General features: G+C 35.0%; 1 protein-coding gene across 3 annotated transcripts in view; it reads right to left on the bottom strand.

The window, feature by feature from the left end:
- The window catches only part of LOC149805074 (alpha-mannosidase 2-like), a 292,719-nt gene that overhangs the window by 130,321 nt on the left and 143,153 nt on the right, over positions 1 to 19,245 (bottom strand). Inside the window, exon 1 of one of the 3 annotated variants that reach the window (XM_089947114.1) lies at positions 9,635 to 9,730. The exons of the other annotated variants lie outside the window; for them this stretch is intronic. The gene's annotated coding sequence lies outside the window, so the exon portion shown is untranslated. Of the gene's footprint in view, positions 1 to 9,634; positions 9,731 to 19,245 lie in introns of those variants that run through there. 3 annotated transcript variants of the gene reach the window in all.

A 19,245-nucleotide genomic window follows, 5' to 3' on the forward strand; every position in this document is an offset into this window, starting at 1 on the left:
ACAATTTAAGGCATGAATTATAAATGGTGATCTTGTCTACTGAGAAGAATACTAATGAATGAAAGGAGCTATCAAGGGACACCTGCAATCTACAGAGCCAATTTGCTCATGAATTAATCAACAAAAGAACTCTGTGGAAAAAAACAATTGATTTAGAAAATCAATTGATTTTATCACCTTTGTTGGAAAAATTAAAGATGAGCCATATTTGAATATGCAGTGTAAATGAGTTATCAAAGGGCATGAACAATGACAATATACCACTGTTAATTAATACATACAACAGCAGAGTGAATAGGGGAACTGGTTTGAAAACTTGTTGTTTATCATGTTAAATGGGAAGAATCAATGCTGATGTCATCTGAGTGTCTAAGCCATTAAGAGACTCAATGAGATCAGCAGGTAATTACGAATGCTTCAATATGTAAAGGGAAGGAACGCATCCAGCATGTACTAATACCATCATCTCAATTTAAGTAAACAGCTGTTTTGGATTCCTTAAAAACAGAGGTCTGTAAAATATCTAAAATTGAAATCAAAAGCCATATTTCATTTATAAAAAAAACAACAACTGTATACCAAATTTTAAAAACAGCTCAGAACCACACACTGGAGGTCCAAGACACTCACAAGAAAGAGTTTTTTAACAGCAATATATTTTGAAAGCAAACTGGTCTTTTGGGCAATATCATTCAGAACTACTACTCTGATAGCATTATTCCCTGATGAAGATGTGTTATATCCATTACCTGACACAAACACAGCAGAACCAATATACAAATGCAGCTATTTTTATTACAACCTCTACAGTTCTGCTTATGGTACTGTATACTCAGACTCCAGTAGCAACTGGCTTCATTTCTTCATGCCATTGAAAAAAAATCATACCTTTTGAAACAGACTCAATTTTTTGTCTTTCTCATCAATTTAAACAAAAGATGAACCCCCAATTATTCTACCTCTAGTTTGGTCTACTCAACTGACCTGTGCAGTGGAAAGCTCCTAATCACACATCAGCCACAATCAGTTGCCACCATTATGTTTCAACATGTATTACATGTGTTTGTGCAGAAACCAAATAAGTCACATACAGACAGATGGACATCACAAAAGAATACACCGTGTCATATGGAGGCGTATCTAAAATAGTGGAGCCTGTACTATACAAAAGGATCACCTGAAAATGAACTGTAATAATGTACACCATGTATGCTAACTAGGAAATCTGTAAACATAATTAAAAATAATACACTGGAAAAATAATAAAATAATCAGTAAAGAAAAAAGACTTGTATAGTAGTAACACATCGGTTGGTAGCTTAACAGAGGAAGCCAATATCTATGTACAGTAGATAACCCATGTGCCATTGGCTGGTAGCTAAACTGTGTAGGCCAATATCTATGTACAACAGATACCCCTGTGTACCATTGGTTGGTAGCTAAACAGTGTAAGCCAATATCTCTATGCAGTAGATACCCCTGTGCACCACTGGTTGGTAGCTAAACAGTTTAAGTCAATATCTATGTGCAATCAATACCCCTGTGTGGCATTGGTTGGTAGCTAGACAGTTTAAGCCAATATCTTTGTGCAATTGATACCCATGTGTGCCATTGGTTGGTAGCTAGACAGTATAAGTCAATATCTATGTACAATCAATACCCCTGTGTGGCATTGGTTGGTAGCTAGACAATTTAAGCCAATATCTTTGTGCAATTGATACCCATGTGTGCCATTGGTTAGTGGTAGCTAGACAGTATAAGTCAATATCTATGTGCAATAGATACCCCTGTGTACCACTGGTTGGTAGCTAGACAGTGTAAGCCAATATACATGTATATGTGCAATCGATACCCCTGTGTACCACTGGTTGGCAGTTCTACATTAGAGCATCTGCCTGCCATGCCAAATAATATGGTGTGATTCCCACAAATTTTTTGTTTTCTTCTGTTCAACAAACATTGTTAATGTCACAAATACCTCCAATCTCCAGAATTATCCATTTACATTTTTGAGTATAAGCTTAAATGATTGTTCTATTTTCACAAAACAAGTTCAATCATATAAACTATTTTTAATAAACATTAAAATGTTTGAGAATTACCTGCCACAAGATATGAATAATTTATGGGAGTACAAACTGTACACTAACCTGAAAATAATGGCATTTCACAAATGATGGACAGTATATATTTGAGGGTATACTTTGAACAGAAAGGGGGTGGGAATCCATTTTTTATTCTGCATTCAAAATTGTTGTATGTCATGCCTCGTGAAACCAGTAACTTTTAGAGTGGACCAGTAAGTATTCTAAAGGATTTCATATTTGCTCCAATAGTTGGAGGCCTTAAGTCCAATAGGTTCTGATAAAAAACATTATTCTATTATTGTACTGTTACTGTGTACATCTGATGCTATATTGTGCACACATCTGAATGTCTGCATGAATGAGAGAGGTATACATTTGTTGGAAAGCTGAAAGGAGTATAAAAACTTTTATAGACATTTCACATAATTCTTTTTCAATCCCAACCATATATATTTGGTATTGCTTCTGGTTTCATCAATATTTCCATCCATATTGTTGTGTATGGTCTGGTATAATACCAGTTACAAAAGATTCTTCATTTGGGCATCATACACCTTCTCTTGGACTGAATGATGCTACTGGCAACTTTGATCTTTGCAGAGTGACCATTTCCATTTGAAATGAGCCAAGCATGAATGTGGAAAATCTGTGGGCTGTTGTGTAGGGGAGGACCTCTGTGCTGCCACAGAGGTTCCTTCTCTGAGATAAGGTCCTGGAATGATCCATTAGCTGATTCAGAAGACACTGAGAGGCAATTAAAATAAGCTGAGCTGTGGAGTGACTGACTTTGTGTAAAACACATGGGATCATTCATAATTCAAACAGATGATCCCATTTCAGGCTGAAAGCATCCACTGCCCAGGCCCTCTGGTCAAGGACTGAAAATGTGATGGGGAGCTTGTTGGCAAACAAGTCCACCAAAGGAGTTCCACAAAGTCTGAACAGGGAGTTTGCTACCGGTTGGTTGTGACCATTCCATGAGGACTATCTTCCCTTTCTTTGACGGACTGTCTACAACAGAGATTGTTGAATTATGGGTTGAGGAACATCAGGCAATGGGTTACCTTGCTGATTCAAATGTATTATGATATTTTGATTTTATGAAAAATGTAGTCATAAGATGTAATTGTTGGGCTGTTGGCATAAACCATATTCTGAGTCGGAAAAAAAAGTTTGAAAACTACTGTACTAAAATATTATTTCTGCCAGGAATGTGGTGAACCCAGAGGTTAAATTCTTCTGAAACTGCCCAGCAAAGGATGTTCCAAACGTTCACACAGAGAGAAGGTGCATGTGTGCATCTTGTCTCCTGAGGTACATCACCACCAACATGTTCTCAGAAGAGAACATAATGAAGTGACATCTTATTTAGTGGATGCAACCCTGAAGGGCTAAGAACACTGCCGTATCCAAACTACTGATGCAGAGTGAAGATTCTTCCTGGGACCATTAGCTTCATAATTAGCTTAGGTCTGGGGCACAGTGACTTATCTTCCCCCTAAAAAAAATGACTTTCCTCAGACAATGTACCTTTAAAAGTACCCCATGTTATTTGCTTATGTTTTTTTCTCTAAATTTCTACGTAGTCTTTGGCCAGTAATGGATAAATATCAGTAAAATTAGTGGCAGGATGCAAAAATGTTAAGTCAATTAAAAATAATTAGTTACCAATACATATTTACATGTACAATATTTTCAATTGAAAAATCAATTACAGACCATATATTCACATTCATTTGTGTGTTTTTATGTTTGTGTGTGTGTGTGTGTGCACACATGCATGTGTGCAAACGTGAGATTTGTATTTTTATCGTAGCTTTAACAATTTTCCAGTCATACTTGTTATGTTGCCCCAGACACTAATAGTGCTCATGGTGCCCCAGACCCAAGCTAATTATGAAACTAATGGGGGAATGACCTGACATGAGAATGTGAGAAGGTAGGGTTACTAAGATTGAGGAGGAAGGCAGATAGAGGAGTAGAATTAGAGCAGAGAGGAGTTAAGATCAGTTTGAATGAAGATGACAGATGTGTATTGGTTTATTGTTAGAGGCATAGCTGTGTAATAGTAAATAAAGGAACAAGAATATACTGACTGTGTTACTGATACCATGGGAAATAACATACACAAACAATAGGGCCTCCTTGACATTAATAGCATATGGTCATCAAAGTCAGAGGAAACAATATCATGATATCAATGCATACCAGAACAAAGTTCCCCTTAATTACTGCAAATGGTAGATCCACAAGTCGTTGGAAGGTTCTGGGAGCATTGCACAGTCCAAATCCCTTTGCAGTAAACTAATAGAAGCCTTCCAAGGAAACAAATATCTTTTTCTTTTTATCATATTTGCTAATTGGTACCTGATGGTATCCAGACTTGCAATCAAAACAAGTGAAGTACTGACAGATGCTAAAAGCTTCTAGCATTTCTTTTAATTTTGTAAAGGGGATAGACATCCTTTTTGCACACAGAATTCAAACAGTGATAGTCAATCATGAAATTATATTTTCCATCGGTTTTCTTTTTATTGGTATGACAGGACTTGCCCAATGACTGGTTGTAGGTCATATTACATCCCTATTTAATAAATCTTGCACCTGATTTCTAACTTCCTCTCTTTGACAGAAAGGAAGCTTGTATGGTCTCTGTTTAACTGGTGGACTTTCCTCCATGTCTATCCTATTTTCCACAATGTCTGTTCTTCCTAGATCCTAATCAGATTTGGCAAAAATATCACTAAAGAAGTAGGTACAGTAAGTGTATTTTGACTTCTGCGAAATATTTGTTCCAGTCAATATCAAAGTCCTGGTCATTAAGCTCAGCAGTTTCATTCTGAATGTTAAGCAGGGTCTGGATCGCCACGACCATGACCAGCTTCATAATTAGCTTTGGTCTGGGGCACCCTGACTGAGGAAACCTTTCCAGATATGATCGACTTAGATCTGAGCTCTCTCTCCCCTTACCCACCAGAGGCCTCAATCTCATAACTGAAAATGGACCACAGGGAATGAAATGGTGCTGCTCCACCTTTACAGGTGGTACAACTCATCTTTAGTCTGCACCAAGCTGTGGACCAACAGAGGGTGCTGACTCCAACTCAAAGAAAGGGGGGTGGCTCATTGTATGCTCTTCTGGATTAAAGTGAGAGAGGGTGTTGCTTCTGAGGGGAAGGCACAATTATCTCTCTATCCTAGAGGAAGAGAGAGAGACAGAGTGCTGCTCCTCCATAATGGGAGGGCATAACTCCCTCTCCACCAATTTATAATCTCCCCTTGAGGGGGCATACTAACCCTGTGAGACTCTGGAGCAGTGCTGTCCAACCCACAGCCCATGGGCTGATTTTAAATGGCCCACCAGAACTCGAGCAGCTTCACAGTCGTTGCTTTTCAGTTTTCTGTTGCAGCCCTTGGCTTCAAGAAATAAAATTTCAGTGGCCCATGGTGTCAAAAAGGTTGGACAGCACTGTCCTAGAGAGACTAATGTAATCCTTCTCTTAATCTATCATTCTCTATGTCTTTCTTACTTTCCACACTTTCAGATTGCTGAAAAAATAATACTTTCAAAACAGCTTTAAATGAAATGTGGCCACAACCTCAGAAATTGGTAATATATAAAGCATCCAATGGATTGGTTATAAAACAGCCAGATGCCATTTCAGGACCTTGTAAAATAAGAGGAAAAACGATCAGTTATAAAATAGCCTACATGTCTGGACAGGTATGATAGAGGCTGTGAAGTGGCTCCATGCAATTGTGAAATAGCCCTGGTGATGAAACAGTGCTCAAAAGTGCACAAAACCCACTGCAGCTGTGCACTGCATGGTGCAAGAATGTATTGTCCAATATTCTGTTTATACAAGTCTCATATCCCTTAGTGAGAGCATCTAGAAATCTCTGGAAAGTTTGTTCTCACCCTCTGAGACAGAATAAGAAACTGAATAGTAGAAGCTTCTTTAGAATACTTGGCTAAAATTCTCTCTTGGCATACTGTTCCCCTACACTTGATTAACAGTCCCATTCCTAAGACAACAAAATAAACAGACAGAGAAAAATATGCCTGGAGAGGAGTTTTAAATAGTTTTTTGTACAGGCTGTCAGAATTTTGGTAAATGACCTGGGGAGATTTCTGTTATCTGGCTGTCTTTGATTACAGATAAACAGAAGAAAGTCCAGGCAGAAATTCACTTAGCCTCTGATAATGAGAAGAGTGATATATATATATATATATATATATATATATATATATATACAAGGGAATTCATTTCAGAGACAATCTTCTAACTTCAGAATTAGAGGTTACTATCATGTTGATAAGTTAGTATGGTGTGTGTGTGTGTGTGTGTGTGAGAGAGAGAGAGAGAGAGAGAGAGAGAGAGAGAGAGAGAGAAAGACAGATGGACAGTGGGGGCAGACAGAGAGGGGGAGGAGAGATAGGTCTATTCTAGGATGCATAATTGCACATTTGAAGTAATAATGTACCAGAAATCAATGGAATATGCATAACTTACACAGCAGAAATTATGACAGAAAACAACAGAATATACACACACAAAAATTGCCAAACAAATATTAAACCAGAAATCAATGGAATATGCAGAAGTTACAAAACAATAATTACACCAGAAATCAATTGAATATGCAAAATTTACAAAGCAATAATTACACCAGAAATCAATGGAACATGTAAAAGTTAAAAAGCAAAAATTACACCGGAAATCAATTGAATATGCAAAAGTTACAAAGCAAAAATTACACCAGAAAGCAATGGAATATGCAAATGTTACAAAGCAATAATTACACCAGAAATCAATGGAATAAACAATAAAAAGTTATAAAGCAATAATTAACCAGAAATCAATAAAATATGCAAAAATTACAAAGCAATAATTATACCAGAAATCAATGAAATATGCAAAAGTTACAACGCAATAATTACACCAGAAAGCAATGGAATATGCAAAAAATACACAGCAATAATTAAACCAGAAATCAATGGAATATGCAAAAGTTACAAAGGAATAATTACACCAGAAATCAATGTAATATGCAATAATTACACAGCAATAATTACACCAGAAATCAATGGAATATGCAATAATTACACAGCAATAATTATACCAGAAAGCAATGGAATATACAAATATTACACATCACATATGCAAGCTCTACCTTTGTCTACCACCCGGTATGTTAAATCATGTCCCTATTTTTAGTAAATAGTGGGATGAGGGGAAGAGAGATTTCCTCCTCCCCACAATTTTTATTTTTCAAGTAGACCCAAAATCTGCATTTGCTACAAAACTTTATTACACCAAATTCACCAATGATTCTATGGTGTCCCTCATTAAATATTTAACAAAACACTTTGAGACTGACCCTTCTGTAATGCTTAATTGAACAAAAACTGCACTATACATGGCTAGATTCACAATCTAATTCAACAAAGAATTCTAAATTGAAGAAAAATTAAAGTTTTTGCATTGATATCTCAAGATACAACAAGCAAATATTTACTTTTAAATGGAGTTTTTTGGTGTCTTTTTGTACAGTACATGATGCCTTCAAACCAGCTCTAACATTATCCATATCGAACACTGCATTTTGCCTTCTGATGCTCTGATTTCAAACTGGTCTTTTGTATTATTGTGATTCAATTTAAGGCATAGGTTTCATAATCAATGAAGTATTTATCTTTACTGAACGAAAAAATCTTCAACAAATAAGGAGCTTTCTTGCATTAAATACTGATTCACTGTCACATTAAAATCATAAACTACAAAAATAAAACTTTTCTTTGCTAAATAAGGGAAATAACTAAAATAGAATAATATCACACACCTTCATGTCACTACATTATTTACAACAGTAATCCATCAGAGTTTACCGCTCCGGTGGCCTAGTGGTTAGAGCACCTGCCTCAGATGTGGAGGTCGTGGGTTCGATCCTCAGCCGAATCATACCAAAGACTTATAAAAATGGTACTAACAGCTGCCTTGTTTGGCATTTAGCATTAAGAGGTTAGTGTTAGGACTGGTCAGCCTGGTGTCAGGATAATGTGACTGGGTGGGACATCATGCTACATGTCTGCAGCATGATGCCCCAGTGCTAGACATCCCTATAAACTGCCACACTGCAGACATTGTAGTTATAGGATTAAAAAATTGTTAAAGCTACATTAAAAATCCAAATCACATCACATCAGCATCAGAGCTTAAATATCACTGCAGTGACTAATCCTGCAATCACCATGAATATGAAATGTAAAAAGGTTTATATGCAGAAATTGTTGGCTCTTACCTATCTTTACAATACATATTCAATTGTAGCTTCCCATCCACAAATTCTTTCAATAAATAAAAAAAAGTACTGTCACCAATAAGGCCAAAACTATCTGACTTACCTACTAATACCAAAAAGTTTTCAAAAACCTGTCTAGATCCATGTTTGATGCAGTGAAGAAAATTATCAGGGACCACACATTTTAACAGATATACAGTAGGGCTAATCACAACATAGCTACACTCAGTGACTTTCAGTACTCTAACCAGTGGTCAAGCTATCAACTGTTGGATTTGAACTGGTCAGGGTCATAAATAGGAAGTCCACAAATAGTAGGTGACTCCAAGTTGGTACACTTATCCAACAGCAGGGTTAAGTGTATCAGGAAGTTACTGAAATTGACTAGATCATTCATTACAGATGACTGGATGATCTAGCTAGCTAGCTCTGAGACTCATGACATTAATACACAAATTTGACTGATTTCTTACATACTTTAGCCCTATATTCAGAAGGCAAATTCAAACTCCATTTAGGTTTTTAAAAATGTTTTCCTGGTAATGGTTGAAGACTATCAGCCGTATATACTCTTCCCCCACAGCTACCTTTACCATTGTTATTGACGACATGTTTCTCCCTCCACAAGTGTAATATATAAGAGGAATTATCAAATCTAAGAATGGAATCAATGATTGATAAATCATAAGGGTACTGAACCGGACATAGGTTGCACGTTGTGACATTTCATTTGTTTTTGAGTTTAAATATATACCTTAGTAACTTTACATTCTTATATCTGGTAATTTATTTTTCAAACTTTCATCAAATTTAAGAATTTAACTTTAAAATCATTTAATCTAAAACAGTTCAATTTCATTTTGTGCTGTTAAGTACCCTTCCGGTTTATACAATGCATACTGTATCGTGTGTATACCTGTACAACACGAAGCCGTGTCAACAGTGTGGTGGCCAAATAAGATTCCTTTGAAGTATATCTAAATGAAATTAATCAAGTCCCTTCTTTATTCTGACCAAAATACAGCCAACCTCTCTCATTTCTCTCAAGCTTTTATTGCTGACGTGATTAATAACTTTTTCCTTATATATTCCCAGTATGTGGGATATGGTGACTGTTTCTAAGTCCTATTCACAGCTTGACTCACGCTGATGTTCGTTAATTATCCTTGTATTAAATGTTCATCATTCTGTGTACTGCACAACCCTGGACCAATATTCTGTAATAGATCACAAAATCGCCTTACCTGCAAATGTCTCCTGAGTCCTGATTGATAACAGGACAAAAACTATACACCTGATAATTGTGACACCATACAATGAGGACATACTGCAATGAACAATGTCTTACGGGGCCTATTATCAATATCCTAGGAGGCCACTAGTACCATATAGATCTACATCTACATTCCTATCGTAATTTACTGTTATTATATTTACAAATCAAGCTTTTGCATTTTATTCTAGCTAAAGAAATGTACATCCTGAATGCTGAAATAAATGAAGTGGTATCTATTATTATGCTTCCTTCATTTTCCTTACTAACTGGTACTTTAATACATGTTGGTAAAGGCAAGGGATTGGACTTAGAAGCCATCCAACCAGAATAAACGAAACCCTGAATAAAATACAGGTAGCATTAGAAGAAGGTAGTCACGGAACTATTGAAGCAGCAGTAAACAGCACCATTAGTATCACAACTAGAAAATGCATCTAAAGAAATATAAAAACTGACTTAGAAATCAAATACACTGCATCTTTTGGATGGAAAAAAATATCTGTTCAAAAGCAGACACAAAAAAACCCAATGAAAACCCCCAAAAAACAACCAACCCACACATAAAATATTTGGTTATTCCTTAAGTCCTACAGGAAAGTTATCACATATAGCATGTACAATAACGAACTAAAACTGAAATTGTTTTTTTAATTTCAGTCCATAAGAAAATCTAAGAGTACAACTTCATAATGAAGGAAAAGAAACCATTTTTAAATCTCTTACCTTTACATACTACCCATGAAAATCTGCATTAAAAAAACCTTATATTAGTAATTAAATAAAAACAAAATGAAACAGATATGATAGGATGGATGTTAGTTATAATTTTAAAATCAATTTAAAACAGTGTTGTATTTTGGTAGCTTATATGAAGGTCAGTAGTCCTAAATACTACTGACATAACAAATGAACTTGCACTAGCTTTTGTGTGATCTGGTACCATAAATCATATAAAAATAACAGCAAATAAAATTACATTCCAATGCTTATAAATTCAAATAAAAATAATCATGAAATATGGCTTTGCTAGTTGTTTTCTTTTAAAAATACACAAGCATCAACTGAAAACTAAATCCTATATACATGATAGTACATGACTGGGGCCAGGTTTTCATTATTATCGACAGCAAAAGTTTTCAACAATATTTTTGAGGTACAATAAAAGATGTAATAGTGCACCACCAAATAAATAAATGAGATGCTTTTAATACTGCAAATTGGTTTGTTTTGAGGAGCTGAATTTTTTCAGCACATGATAGGCTATAAATAATGGCCAGTATATTTACTGGAGAAAGAACCACCCTTCCATGGGAAGTTAGTGGGTAGCTTTCACATATACTAATCTTGGTTGAGCCAAGATTTGAACTAGTGCAGACAGAGGTGAGATGTGTGAGTGATCTGTAAATTCAAGCACCTTAGACAACTGAGTCATCCAGAAAACTCAGTCATCCAGACAACTCAGTCATCCAGAGCCCCACAAACACTAAGTGCCTGGCACTTAGCTTAAATTTTCTGTGCAAGTTACCATAGTGGGTCAACTGGGGAGTTCAACAGTTCTGTTCTAGAAGAAAGTAATGCTAATGTTTACCATGGGTACCTGACCCCCACCCCCCACCCCCACCCCAGATTTCACCTCTAAACATGTTTTGGATCACATCTGTAAAACTACATAGTTGACCACTATATTTGCCCCCCCCCCCACACACACACACCCACCCTGGAAATAATTCTGAAGGTGCTCTTGGTGTTAACTCATTTCTTTTCATTATTTCCACTAACAAGCTCAGACTAATATTAAATTGTACAAACAGTAGTGAATTTTTTAAGCTCAAATTGATAACTGGTCTACATATATTTTCTTTTCCATGATTAAATTCTGTTTATAATAAACCCACTATGTCTGTCCCTTGAAATGCATATTAAACATGTTTCAGTGGGTATTTATGATGTATTCCAGTATATGTGTGTGTGTGTGTGGGATTTGGATTTTTAACGTAGCTTTAACAATGTTTCAGTCATATCGCTACGATGTCTGCAGTGTGGCAGTTTATAGTGATGTCTACCACTGGGGCATCATGCTGTAGACATGTAGCATGACGTCCCACCCAGTCACATTATCCTGATACCATGCCAACCAGTTCTAACACTAACCTCTTAATGCTGAGCACCAAGTGAGGCAGCTGTGAGTACCATTTTTGTAAGTCTTTGGTATGACTCGGCTGGGGATCGAACCCATGACCTCCCGTATCCAAGGTACATGCTCTACCTACCCACTAGGCCACTGGAGCAGTCTTCCATTATATATATATATCACTGACTGACAAGAGCCAGAATCTTCTGTGGTGGGAACAGTTGTATGTCTCTACCCCCCCCCATGTTGGCATAAAGCACTACATTGGAATTTTGCTCATAGCAGTAAATGTCAAGCTGGAATACAAACTTGGATATATATGTTCAAAGAAATACTTCCAAAACAATGTGTTTAGAATTATTTTGAGGACATATTTAAGAAAGGTTATGGTCGGATTAATGATGCATGTATATATGCACTGTAGATAATTTTGATAAGTGTCACTATTCATCCAACTTAACAAATGTCACAGCTTTATATCAAGGGTGTGTGAATTTACAATCATCAACCTTTTATTTCTAGCAAAGTGATAAAGTGTGACCATTTTTACAGTGGTCAAAGGAACACGACAATGGGAATTCTTTTGCATGGCCCCCTACATGTACATGTAATCTATTCATTGTTATCTTTATAACCACTCTCCACCACAGCACTGTCACCCATCCTAATCAAAATTATTATCTATGGATAATAACAATAAAGATTATTATTATTATTATTGCAACCACTATGGTGGCCTAAGTGGTTAGTGCATTGTCTCAGATGCGAGAGGTCGCAGGTTCAAACTCCAGTTGAGTCAAACCAAAGACTTATAAAAAAGGTACTAACTGTTGCCTCACTAGGTGCTCAGCATTAAGAGGTTTGAGTTAGGACAGGAAGGCTTGGTGTCAGGATAATGTGACTGGGTGGGACATGATCCTACATGTCTGCAGCATGATGCCCCAGTGTTAGACATCACTACAAACTGCTGCACTGCAGATATCATAGCAATATGACTCAGACTGTTAAAGCTACAGTAAAAATTAAAAAAAAACACACACATTACTGTTGTTGTACTTCTTGATGACATCATTTATTTATTATAGCAGTGTTGTAGTAGTTGCAGTAGCATTAATGCTGTTAATTGTCTTAGCATTTTTTCATCATGATCATCATCACCATCATTATTCTCTTTGGGAAGTATGGGGGAGTGGCGGTGAATGTGGGGGTAGATGAAGGATAGCCCAGTACCTTGGGATGAATACTACTGGGTATTTTGTTGAGAACATCAAATTGAACAAGTATGTAATTTCTATTTTACTGTTTTGCCTTAAAGCCATTTATGTTTTAATAACTATTAAAATGGTTTTAAATGCTGGTGGTCTGTGTGGTTTTGTTAGGATTAATCAGTAGAACAAACAACACAGACCCTAATCTACTGACAAGTTATGTGAGGAGAGATTAGGGTCTACGTTATTGACAGTTAGACTCAACTTATATGCAAGCACAAATGGTATATGTCATAAAGTTTCTTTGCTGAAAAGAAGTTTGAAGCATGCAGATTTCTTGTGAATTAATTTATTATTACAACCAATCCATGTCAGTTCTCTTCCTCTTTACAGATTTGACAAAGCACTTCCGGTATATAGTTTCTAAAGAAAATCTATAGTCAGATAAATTTAAATGTATATATCGTTTTGGTAAATTTGCTTAAAGAATCTTAAACTACAGTTTAAATCAGGGTTTTGAAGAAGATTTATAAAAAAAAGGGTATTGTTATTCACTTATTTAGTAGTGTTTTTTTTTAATTTTAATTTTAATGGTGTATTTTGCATATGAAATGCAACTTCTAACTGTGAAGATATCTGTAATTATGTCCTTATGAATTCATCAACGACTAAGTGACCATGACAGATTTAGAGTGCATTTGATCACGTCTCTGTCTGAGGGAGTGTTCTCAGGTGATGAAGTACTATCACTGAAATGTACATTGAATGCGCCACTATACAACATGGACTGTACTTATTGTATATGCTATAAACCAAATGCTTAAAATGAATTTGTTTTCATGATTTGAATGCATCAGAAAATTTCTTGTGCAGGTTTAGTTGATTAGTTTGCATAAAATATGCAGAATACATGTACACTGCTTATCTAAAGCTGTGTAAATTATTATTATTATTGAAAAATTTCTGTGTACATTTTTAAATCCAGGAAAACTGCAAGAGATGCAAAACAATTTTAAAAAAAAGAAATTATTGAGGACAATACCAACAGATGTTATGTCTGTGCTGTATTTTCTTTTTTTGATATATGACATGGTGTATGTAAATCAAAACTGAACAAAACTGGTTTGAAACTTATTCGTAATTATTTTCTAAATGTGTGTTTTTTGCTTCTTTAACACCCCTAATTTGTGACCAGGAATTATACATATGAAAACGAATTGGAATTAATGTGATTGCAACTTTTTATCTCATGTCAGTTCTCTACATAAATACCTGCTTATACAACATTCTTGTATTTGAGTTACACCAAAAATAATAAACTGCCCAGAATTTAGCTGACATAATCAATAGTCTTCTGGAACTAATTTTGCAGTCTAGCTGTGAAAATGTGACAATGTCTTCATTAAACAGCAATAATAATAATAATAAAAATAATAATAATTAAAGTTTTAAAAGTAAAAAGTATTATTTATACTTGCTTATAAAACAACACCAATTGCAAACTGCTCAGACCCAGATCTGCTGTTGCATAATGCACCAACAGATATTTGTTAGGAATAATCAGTAGAACATAAAACATAGACCCTGATTTGCAGGCACATTAGGATATGGCAGATTAGGATCTCTGTTGCAGTTTGACTTGACTTTTAAGAGAGTATATAGGGTAATGAAAAGCACAACAAGTTTGACCAATCTTTTTTTCTTCAAAGTTTATAGCTGCTAGTATCTTGAAAAGTGAAATGATGAACAGGAAATGTCCATTGGATGAATCACAAGACTGGATAATGTTTGCATCTTAACTCTCACTGCAAAGGTAACTACAGTGAACATAAGATGAGCTAATACATGTGTTTTCTTTGATTATTATTGAAAACCATGATTCCAGTTTTGGAAACAATTTGCACAACCCTTCAGTATGAATGTTTTTTTTACATAATACAATGACCTCTATACAAGATGGTATCCATAATTTTGAAAAAGTCCATTCTACAAAATGATTAAGATATATGAAGATTTACTATGAATTCAGGCACAAAAATGTTGGTGAGTTCAGAAAATTGCCCAGTGGGTGGCAAAATCAAGAAATTATCATGGTGTGTTTAGCTCAATGGGAATATCCCTCATAGTTCAGCATGGATGCAACACCACAATCACTGTTTAGCCATACCAAGCCCAGCTTCTCCAAGTCATTCATTTGCAAATTTGCAAACATTTGATATTTGATGTTACTTGGGGATGTGCATTTATTACTCATTTACATACTTATCATTGAAAAATGTGGGTATTGGCTAATCCTAAGTGCACGATTGTATGTGCTATAGGAGGGAAAAATGTTAGTAAATGTGGGCAGTTAAGTTCCCGATCCCCCGTCTGAACTTTACATCCACAATTTACATTCCCCACAAATGGCAAAGTAAACTATTAATTTTATATCTTTTTTGGAGTAATTTTCTTTTTGGAAATGCTGCTAGATGAGTGAATTGGTCTTTTTTATTATTAGGCAAGAGCTCATACAGGACTCCTTGCTCCGGGTGAGATATAGCTCACAGTTTAACCATTTTCTTGGTGGAAACATCTTTTGGCTTTATTTTGAGGATTTAGAACAACAGACATTGAAAGTGTGTGTGTGTGTAATTTGGATTTTTAACATAGCTTTAAAAAATTTCAGTCATATCGCTACAATGTCTGCAGTATGGCAGTCTGTAGTGATGTCTGGAACTGGGGCATCATGCTGCAGACATGTAGTATCATGTCCCACCCAGTCACATTATCCTGACACCAGGCTGACCAGTCCTAACACTAACCTCTTTTGCTGAGCGCCAAGCGAAGTAGCTGCAAGTACCATTTTTTACATGTCTTTGGTATGACTCCACTGGGGTTAAAACCCGCAATCTTCCATATCCAAGGCGGACACTTTAGAGTATTATTCAAAAACTGTAAAACTCAGTACACTGGGAACGTACCATTGTAGACATAACGGCTGGATTCATACAGTGATATACCAATGAAACTGCACATGCTTAGCTTGTGCTATTTGATAATACAAACAAAAACAAAAAGGGATATGTGTATATGCATGTATCAGTGTTACATGGCACCTCAGCATGATAATGGTCAAAGTTTCAAGAATTTAAATGTGAAGAATTCCACAAAATTTAAAGAAGATAAACCCTTCCAAATAAATTTAAATACAAAGTACTACAGAATAAAATGTAAAATGGGATTGAAGATAGTTTTTAATGTGTTAAATAAATAATGAATTTATTTTTCAAAAGTTATAGATGCTTTGTAGAATAGTATGACTTACATTCAATTTTTGCTTTGCTTTTTTCTTGAAATGCTTAGACTCAGAACAGTGCAAATTGTGCAGTTTATTATCTCCAAGGAACATCCTAATATGTCTTGTGTATTTATACCAACGAATAATCGGATTGTCTTCAACATATAGTAATTTTACCTGCAAATTTATTGTTATCTCTGGTATTCTATCAGTGAAATGCAATTTATGCATAAATCAAAAATGTCAAGGCTGCTCATATAATGTTTAATGTATTTGGAATACATTGTACATGAAACTTTAATTTTGACATTATTTTGGAAAAGAGAATTTTATATTTATCACAATTTGCTTCTTTTTTTAAAATATTAAAAAGGTAAATAAGAAAAAAGCAAACAATAATTGTTTTTAACAACATTAAATGTAACCCCAAACCCGGTAAAATCTATTACTTAGTTCTTGAAACCAGAACAGAATGATCTAATTTATTATGTCCAACTTTTATACAGTGGTCTGTGGTATGTCTTTAATTTTTATATTCTCCATTCACAACTGTTTGTAACCCCTTGTTAATTGATGCTAATGCAAAGGTAATGCTTGTACTCTGAATGTTTATGTTACTAGGGTGGTACTACATGTATAATGTATCAAGTATTTACAGAAACCAATCTACTGATGGGATGGAGAAATTAGGTATGGCCAAAGCCTGAGACCCAAATGATCTTTTGATGGCCTCCACCTGATATGTATCATTAAGATCAGCATCATGCAGGAGGGGCAGTCCCTAATTACTACCAGTATCATTATATAAAGTAATTGCTCAGTGCCACTATCTTTACTTTTTTGTATAAGATCCAAAGTATTTTATGATAAGAATAAAGTTTCACAACTCTGGGACTGTATCAAGTTAAATTTAAATTGACCCATCAAGGATAAACCTCTTTCATATCTGTATATACCTCATCAGTAACATCAAGAATAGAACTTTGGTTGAACAAACTGAGACTTGCTTGAAACAAGAGGCCCAAGTCAACCTGAGATTGCTTAACTGGCTGACATCTGCTTAATAAACAATTTAAAATCTAAGTTAGCAGGATGCTTTCTGTAGAAACTTTTTTGAATACTGTTGATTTTGTATGTTAAAATACTAATGTTGCAAGGTTTCTCTATTTACTTATTAATTTTCACCCTTATTTGATGGGACACAAGCATCACTGATATAAATCTGAATGGCCTCCATTCTGGATGTTTTCTGTAAAATTTTATTAAAGTCTGAGTGTTTTTGACAACTTATTCTTACCAAGTTTTTCTATTTTTAGCAATGGTGGCCACATTTGATAGATCACCTGTGCAGATATGAAAGCCCTTTATGTCAGTGCTTTCTACCAAATATGGTTTAATATTGTTGGCAGTTAGTAAAGAGATAAGTCAAAGAAGGTTTTTCAGTTTTTGGTCACAGAGGCATATTTGCTGATGGATAAGTTTTATTGGTAAACTATACATGAAACCCCTCATACCAGAATGCTTCCAGCCAAAGTTATTAAAATTCAGTTCAGTATCATTTGAAATGATGTTGTTTCTTATGAAAATGAAAAGTATTTTGGTGATAAGAGGTTGACCTTGTCCTGGAAGCATTAGAGCACACCAAGAAAGATCCCAGTTTCTAAATTAATGTTTTCAAACATCTAAATGCTATTACAGTTTATACTCACATATAAACCAGGTTCAATTACAAACAACATAGACCCTGACTGACAAGTGCATTATGTGGCAGCAGATCTGGGTCTCAGCAGTTTGCACTTGGATCTGACTTATACACAAATATATATGGTATATGGTGATATTTTTTTCATAACATTTCCCAAAAGGTGTGCAGCTTTCATTAATTCAATTGACACTTTTTACATCATTGTAATCTTGTTTCTTGAAGTAATCAAGCCAATGTGAAAATTTCATTAGGCAACCAAACTTTGCTATTAAAATGCTTTGCTGAATATCTTTGTATAATGTTTTATTATTCCTGGACATAACTCAGACAAAATTACAGCCAAATCTCAAAATTTTCTTGCATAAATGCAAGCATTTTGCACAGAATTTACTTGCAGGTTTGATTATGCATCAGTCATGATATGTCAGTATTCAGCATTGAATTGCAATTTGCAGTGGTGGAATTTGTTGAACCTGTGTGCTGTGTAAAAGCAATGGACTGACTGTCTACCATTTGGTAGACACAGTGATCATCTGTTTGTACTTCATTTAGCTCTGCTATGTCTCAACAATTGTAAAGTCAATAGTCTGACAAGAAAATATAAATTTGTCATGGTTTAATCAGACTCTAATGAGCTGCAATTTTCACATCCAACAGAAAACATGTCTGAACTGTTGACAGATTAAATTTGCTCCATTCATGTGAAACATTTTGATCTGTTGAAACATGATTACACATACTGTTACTGTAAAGCAGCATGTTTGTTAAATGGAGGTAACAATGAATACAAGGTAAGGGACAAAAGAATTAAATATATGTTTATATATGACTTTAACAGACCCAGCATACAAAATAATGTCATATATCATACAATGGAGTGAATATTATATTTAAAAAAAGGTATGAATCTCATGTAAAGAAACTGCATGATCCAAATATTATGCATGTATGAAATACAGTTTAAGTTAATAATATTAAATGTATGCATGTAAGAAATACAGGGTAAGTTAATAATATTTAAAAAAAGAATGCAGGATTGTACAAATAAAAATAGAGTCCATTGAAGGGACTGATACATTATTGATCAAAATGAATTTCCAGGAATCCAATATAAAATCATTTCTTCTTTTCTTTTTAATGGTGAATGTTGACGCCATCTGTAATAATCTTGATCAATGACAAAATTTTGAAGATAATGATTGTAAAATTAGAACCATTTTCATTTAATACAAACTAGACATTGTTTTGGCAGTGA

This window comes from Sinohyriopsis cumingii, chromosome 2 (assembly GCF_028554795.1).
Source record: "Sinohyriopsis cumingii isolate HCF-2022 chromosome 2, ASM2855479v2, whole genome shotgun sequence".
Classification (NCBI taxonomy): Eukaryota; Metazoa; Mollusca; class Bivalvia; order Unionida; family Unionidae; genus Sinohyriopsis; species Sinohyriopsis cumingii.